The sequence below is a fragment of the Fukomys damarensis genome, unplaced genomic scaffold (genome assembly GCF_012274545.1).
Source record: "Fukomys damarensis isolate Sample0158 unplaced genomic scaffold, DMR_v1.0_HiC HiC_scaffold_25, whole genome shotgun sequence".
Lineage (NCBI taxonomy): Eukaryota > Metazoa > Chordata > Mammalia > Rodentia > Bathyergidae > Fukomys > Fukomys damarensis.
In genome coordinates, this window is record NW_022900937.1 from 34,587,545 (window position 1) to 34,595,871 (window position 8,327).

General features: G+C 38.8%; 1 pseudogene; it reads left to right on the forward strand.

Annotated features, from left to right (window-relative positions):
* Window positions 1-5,105: 5,105 nt before the first annotated feature.
* LOC104861291 lies at window positions 5,106-5,722 on the forward strand (annotated as a pseudogene).
* Window positions 5,723-8,327: the final 2,605 nt, after the last annotated feature.

Consider the following 8,327-nt stretch of genomic DNA (forward strand, 5'->3'; position numbering starts at 1 on the left):
ATTAGGGCACTTTGTGGCCCAGTGAGGTTGACACATAAAATTCCCTTCATAGTCACTCACTTCATAGCCTCATTACTTTGCATCTTGTTACTGCAAGTCCTACCTTCATTAAGCTCACCAACATTTCTTCTTTATCTTTTCTTTTCTACTGCACTGGGTATTGAACCCAGGGCTTTCATACTGAGCTACACTGCCAGCCTTTTTTTTTTTTTTTTTTTTTTGAGGCAGGTTCTTGTTAAGTTGCCCAGACTGGCTTCAAACTTTGTATCCTCCTGCTCCAGCCTCCCAGAGTGCTGAGATTACTTTCCTCCTCCACTGTGACTAGCTTTGCTAATAACTCTTTTCTTCCGATCCATCCACACCAACCAGAGTAGTAGGAGAGAGATGATGAGAAAACAGACACCTAAGACCGAGATGAGTTCCATGGCAGAACTCAGGACTTGGTATGCTGCTCTGAGAGCCCACAGGAACAGCACCTAACCCTATCTATCAATTCAGAGAGTGTCTGCCCTTGGCATTGGCATTGAAGCCCAAATCTAAGAACAAGCTTTGTAATGAGTCCAACAGGAGTTATTCTAAAACATGCAAGTGCTATGGCTTTGAAAAACTTACCTACTCCTCTTCTAAAACTAGGTTTCCTCGTTTTTCTGTCACCAGGCTAGCAATTGCACCAATATCACAGAAACAGCCACAGCCGCAAATAAAGGGGCTTGATTACACAAGGTAAAGAATGCCTGATGCATTGTAAGTGCCCAGGGCCAGCTGTCACTGTCACTGGCAACAGCAGTAACAGCTTGGAGCTACAGTCTGGGCAGAGCATCTGTCTCTCCACATCTCCATGTCTCCCAGCCTCATGGCACAGCAAGCTCATTCATACCCATGTTCTCTTGCACACATTCAGCCTTCATTTTCCCTTCCTCTGTCTGGATGAATTCTCACTCATTCTCCATGGCCAAGTTCCAGTACCATCTTCCAAAAAGCTTCCCTAAGTGGTGGTCTCTCTCTTGACTGCTTAGAAAATGTTTCCTTGCCTCTCAGAGTCTGCTCTTTAAGTTTCTCTCATGCGATTCTCCTCACTCATGGTTCTTGGCAATGCTTGTGAGTGCAGGCTACATTTATTTGAATTTTCAGAATGGAGTCCACTCCAGCTCATAGCCACCTTTCAGCAACTATCTGTTTAAATAACATTTCATTCTTTCTAAAGAGTTGATACTAAGAACACATGAGAGAACACATAAGAAAATATATACACAAGCAGCTCTCCCAGGTGCATACAAATACACCTAACACATGGACTCACACACACACACACACACACACACACACACACACACACACACCTTCTTTGATAAAGGATATTTGCCAGTCATCTAATATATGTAACGCACGATGCCAAAATAAACAGATTTCCTAACAAAATTTATATATCCAAAAGTATCTAAGTAAACTCTTGATATAACAACATCAAAAGGACACACATCAAGAAAAACAAAAACATACCTAACAGAAAAAATCTGTAAAACCAGAAGTAAATGAGAGAACAACAAAGTAAAACAAACCCTGGCCAAGTGTTGATATACGTAAACAAACACTGACTTTACAAGATTAATAAAATAACAATTACTAATTTTAATTTAATTGAAATACTGGGCAATAATAACATTTAAGACAGGGAAATCAATACTATACTGGATATATTTTCCGAAAAAAGTAATTAAAATGAAATCAGCATAAAGTGAAACCTGAATAAACATAGAAAATCTGTAAATATATTTCAAAATAATTTATTGTGGGCTGGGGACTTACCTCAGTGCTGCTGCCACCTGCCTTGCAAGTACAAGGTCCTGAGTTCAATACCCGGTACCAAAAAAATTTTTTTTATTAGGCAAAGAAGAAATACTGGAAAGTTTTAAACAGAAAGAAGAAATGATAATGAAAATACTGCATGGAAACCTGTGGGGTACAGCTGATGAGGTCTGTGTGGGAAATTTTAATATGGATGCTTTAACAATGAAAGCAAAAGAAGCAAAAATTGATGAACTAAGACTCCTATGCAAGGGGTCTAGATAAGAACAAAAGGCTGAAACCAAGTAAGGTTAGAAATAAATTATGCAGCAGTAAAGGTGCAAACTGCATCTTCTAGCGGGCAGTTCACCAGCTTGATTTTAAACTTACAGCAACTAAATTCCTCAGAGCTTTTCTATGCCTTCATTAGAACTATTTCAGGGCTTAAAGATCAATTTGTATGTCTTTCGATCTATCTCTACTTGTATCATTTACATGTATGTCTCTATCCTATTTGCAGATGTCTTGATCCTATACATGCAAAACTCCAAAGTTGCCACACACAAAAACTACTAGATGTTAATAAGAGTCCAGTCAACTAGCAGAATATAAAATCAACATGTGCTCATGTGCTTGACTGAGCAGTCGGCTGTCCATCTCCTTGGCACACATCTGTAATTCCCACCAACCAGGGGTCAAAAATGTTGAAAAAATGTCTAGACTTTACCAAGTATTACATATATTTTTTGTCGTTACAAGCTAAATGATAGGGAAAAGCACTTATTTTTCATAGCACTTACACAGAATTAAGGAAAAGAGATGATTTAAAGTGTACAAAAGGATGGGCATAGATTATATGCAAATACTAAGCAATTTCACAGGAAGAACACTAGTGTCCTCCTATTTTATTACCAGATGGGGTACAAGGATCAGCTTCCTTCAAGCACTAAGGGATGACTGTTGTGAGCATTCACTGTGATGTATGGCTATGTGGTATGATGATGCATAGCAAAACACCAGGCTACACTCCTTAAATACACTTAATAAAAATGAATTAGAAAATTAAAGACTACCTTAGAAATTAATCAAATAGAACAAATCCCAATGCAGCACAGATATATTGTGATATAGTTGTGTGTGTATTAGAGAGAGAGAGGGAGAGAGAGAGAGAGAGAAAGAGAGAGAGAGAGAGAAGTTTCCTTAGCATCATACTAGTTGTTTTGAAATGAAAAAGACCAAGTGCCTGATTAATGACAAGACTTGACAAGACTGTGATGATCAATTAGTTCTCAGCAAGAAGAGCCTGGTGTCTTTTTGGGGAGGGTCCTCTTTTTTTCCTGGACGCCACACTCCGACTTCAGGTAGGAATGGACACATCTCTGCTTGCCCATGACCACAAGACAGCTAAATGAGAAGGAAGTTGGGCTGGGGGAAGGGCTCACTGTGCTGCCTTAAGGGGTAAGAGAGAAACTCAGTGAGGACCAGAGCTGCCTAGGCCACAGGTGTGGCCCCACTGTCACCTGGGCCTCCGAGGCACCACTGGACGGATGAGGACTGCAGTCATGTGGGCACCTGCAGCACCACCTAGTACCTCCCCAATCCCCCAACCCCCACTTCTGGCTTCCTAGGGAAGACACCTCTGAGGAACAATCTTTCCTTAAGGATTCTAAATACAAGCAACAGAGATACTTACAGTAAACAATATTGAAGTATCCACCCAAGAATTAAACCTAGGACTGTACCAACAACAATAATAGAAATGAAAAGTCATTTAAGCAAGACACAAACCCAGTCTCCCAGCTTACCTAAGGCAAATTCTGGAGGAAATGAGGAAGAAAAGTCTGAAAATCAACCAACTGGTCACTCTGAACTGATACCACAGGTAGTAACAAAACACAGGAATGAAGTGCTAGAAAAATTCAAAACAGAAATAATTTCCCAGATAGCTACAGAGATGGTGAACAGAATAAACAACATGATTAGAGACTCTAGAAGAAAAACAAATTAAAAAACTAGATGAGTTCAGGACCATGATGGAAGCCACCATAGCTCAGCATAGGAAAGAAATGGAAACCATGAATACTTAACACAGGAAATAAATGGAATTCACGAAACAGATGCAAACTGATATCCAGGGGATTGAAAACTCTATTGAAAGTATACACTGCAGACTGAGCCAATCTGAAGACAGAATGTCAGATATAGAAGACAGGATGGTGGTCAGTGACCATGAAAAGAGAGATGTCTTAAAAAATAGTAAGGGACCATGAGAAACTTATCCAACAGCTCCTAGATGATGCAAAGAAAAATATAAAATTGATAGGAGTCCATGAAAAAGCAGGAGAAAGTACAAATGACATTTAAAAAAAAAACTATTCACAGAATTATTGATAGGAAACTTTCCAAACAGAGCAAAAGAATTTGACACACAGATAAGTAAGACATATAGGACTCCAACTAGCCATGATTTTAAAAAAATCTGTAGCTAGACATATAATAATAAAGATCCCAGAAACCCAACAGAAGACCAAAATACAAGAATTTAGAGAAAAGAAATAAATCACATGCAAAGGAAAGCCCATCAGAGTCACAGAAGACTTTTCAACACAAACCCTCAGGGCAAGGAGAGCCTAGAGTGAGGTATTTCAAACCTTAAAATTAAACCTCCAACCTAGACTGATGTATCCTGCAAAACTATCTTTCAAAATTGATGGGGAAATAAGATACTTCCATGACAACACCAGAGAAACTTCATTAATACCAAACCAGCATTCCAAACAATTCTAAACAATATCCTAGAAAAAGACAATGAAGGTCATAACTCCATGAGGTCCAACAGAGCAAATCCAGCAGGCAAGGCAAGAAATTACAGGGAGAGGTGGGGAAAAACAAATTAAAAAGAGCCAACAACAGAAAAATAACATGAAGACAATAAGTCAATACTTATCAATTATAACTACCAATGTTAATGGCTTCAATTCACCAATAAAAAGAAATAGACTGTCAGAATGGATTAAGAAGCAAAATCCATCCCTCCCCATAGCTACCCTCTGTGAAATTTCCTTTTCCCCCTGGGCCGGCCAGCCTTACAATCCAGCGAAGCCGCACAGAGGAAGTGGGGACTGGGCCGGCTAGGGGACCCTGGCAGCAGTGACCGAGGAGGCCGTGGTGGCTGTGCCTGGGCCCATCACCCCCTGCCCTCCCCTCCAGCTGGGGGCACCACTGCATGGGGCCAGGGACTGCGGCGGTGGCCCCCCAGGCAAGCTGGGGCTGAGTTGTGCCTGTGAGGGGGATGCAGGGACTATGCCTAAGGCTGGCAGATGCAGCATGGCTCACGGCCCAGCACGCTGATGCTGAAGTGCATGGTGGTGGATGATGGGGCGGTGGGCAGGGTGTGCCTGTTCATGAGCTGCACCCCCGATGCCTTCCCGGGGAGTACATGCTCACCGTGTTTGACCACTGTGAGTGTCACTGTGAGGGGCAAGCTGTACCTCCTGGGGCTCTGTGACACTTCCAGACAGGAAAACTATATGGTGTCTGAGGTCTTCATCCTCTCCAATGAGTGATGACTTCCTCATATGCTTCTCCCTGGTCAATCCAGCCTTGTTTCAAAATGTGGAAAGAGTGGGTACTGGAAACGTAAGGAACATGTACTAAATGTACCCTTTCTGTTAATGGGCTCTCAGACTGATCTCCGAGATAACCCCAAAACTTCAGCAAGACTGAATGATATGAAAGAAAAACCTGTATGTGTGGAACAAGGACAGAAACTAGCCAAAGAGATAGGAGCATGCGGCTATGTGGAATGTTCAGCTTTAACCCAGAAGGGATTGAAGACTGTTTTTGACGAGGCTATCACAGCCATTTTAACTTCAAAGAAACACACAGTTAAAAAAGAATAGGATCAAGATGTATAAACTGTTTTTTGATTACGTGAAAAACAACTTCAGTGGCCAAGAAAATGCAGTTTCTCTCAGAAAGTGTATGAAATGCTACAGCGATATCCAGACCTCTTGTAAGGAAGCAGTTTCAAATTTGAAAGAAAACAAAAATCGTCCTCAGAAACCTATAAAATTCATTAAGAACATTCCCTAGAGGTCTAAGAAGCAGAATCTGAAGCCACAATCTATTATAAATACTTTATTTCAACTAGAAGGTACAATCTCTCAGGGTTTTCATAGTTTAAAAAGTTACAATCACATCATGTTGAAACTACAATAACAAAACAAAACAATGCTATAAATGGAACTGCTTGGCTTTAATCATGTACATTTCTTCACATCCCTTACGGAATCCACACAAAGGAATATCTTCTCCTTTTGCTCCAGTTAATTGTTCTTGTATGTAAGTTGCTCTCTATTCTAGTATATCCAGAGTGCTAAAATAACAAGCTCAGCCATGTAGCCAAAGGTTGCTCCAAGCATACATGAGATGGGCCATACCTGAAGAGATTGTATGATATCAAAAGTGAACAAACATTTATATTACCTGAGCACAAGTTAAATGTAACCTAAATATTTTCATATTAAAATTTTATATGCTTTCTTAAAGAATGCCAAAAGTGTAAGAAGTTCATAACTGCATTTATCATCAACACTAAAAATGTACACATTTTAGTTAATGTGCGTTAAACTATAACAAGGTTTCTGACAATTGTAGATTTAGTTTGATGCTCCCAAAATTGCATGACACATATGCTAAACTGCAATTAAAATTTTGTGTCAGACTTTGCCATAATCATGGACTCAATTTAGCTCTATGAACTAGCTGGTAATTTTTTAAAAAAATTCCCACATTGACTGTTTTTATCCAATGAAAGGAGAAGTGTGTGTAATGACCAAAACACAAGAGAACTATGACTTAAAGAGGCAAGACCTAGAATCTAAGCATGTTACATGGAATTTAAAACAAAGCAGCTGCTTCTGTGATAAAACTCCTGTCACCTTTCAGATACAGATGTTGCAACTATAACAGAAGTTACAGAACCATAATTTATGTACACGCTTAGAATGTAAGTTAAACAGAGTAGTGCTGGCTTCCAAATACCTATTCTTGCCAGTATTGCATTTCATAATATTCCATTAAGCCAGAAGTAAATAATGTTGATTTAATTAATCCCAGGACAGCACATATTTGTTCCAAGGTGAAAAGCTCTGCTTTTTTTTTTTTAATGGAAACAGATTTTTCATCTGTAAAGCTTATATGGTAATGGAGCCATTTCTAATCATCATCTGAGGTAACAGACCCTAGAACTGTGTAGAGGTAAACATTCTTAATAACTGGTCCTGTTACCCAATGTACCTTGTTTGGTCTGATGTGGATCTGCCATGTTCCAGATGCCATGCAACAGATAGTAGTGTTAGACAAAGCGAGAACTACCTAATGCAGTTTAGAGATGCATAATCTAATCCATAATTTCCCCTAGGCTTATTTACATTTAACTCACTGTTGCCCAAATTATGGTTTGTTTTTGGTAGACTTCTGTTAATTTTTATGGTTTGTATTTACAGCTATGTGTATTGCACAGACTGGGTAATGGAGCACTAAACATTTGTATTTGAAAATGACAGTCTTAAATGTTATATCAGTCACAAATCTAGGATATTCTGTCTTTGTATGTGAGCTTTGTAGAGATTCTTAAAAGTACAAGCATCATCTTCCCATTGAAGAGTAGAGCACCTACTAGATAACTAGTCAGAAGCTTTCTCTCAGAACTGGACATTGGATATTTTCTTCTCTCAAGAAATGGTGTTTCACATTATCATGGCCTTATGCACGCTAAAATGGAATCTTATCTAGCTTTCTTATTTAATAGTCTATTTTTAGGTAGAATGAAAGGAATTGTATAAATCAACTAACATTATCTGAGTTGTCCAATACATGGTATAAAGGAATGAAGACAGTAAAATATTATGCATTTTTAAAAAGAAGCAAAATCCAACAATATGCTGTATACAAGTAATGCACTAGTTAAAAAAGAAGCTCATAAACTGAAAGTAAAAGGATGGAAAACAATTCTCCTCACAACAGTAAACTTGGAAAAAGCAGGTGTAGCTATCTTATTTGCAGACAAAGTAAATTTCAAACCAAAACTAATTAAAAGAGACAAAGAAGATCACTACATAGTTGCAATGGGAATAATCCAAGAGGAAGAGATGACAGTCATAAATATATATGCACCAAATACTAATGCCCCCAGCTATACAAAGCAAATATTAAGGGACATGAAAAGCCAAATAAGAACTAATACAGTTGTAGTAGGGGACTTTAATACCCCACTGTCACAAATAGATCATCTAGACAAAACACCAAAAATGAAACACTAGAACTGAACCAAGCTTTTGAACAAATGGACTTAATAGATGTCTAAAATGTGTTCCACCCCACAAAATCACAATATACATTCTTTTTAGCTGCACATGGGTCATTCTCCAAAATAGACCATATAATAGATTGTAGAATGTGTTGAAGTAAATGCAAAGGAAATGAAGTTATCCTGTGATAACTACAGTGCAATTAGACTGGAGCGCAATCAGACTACA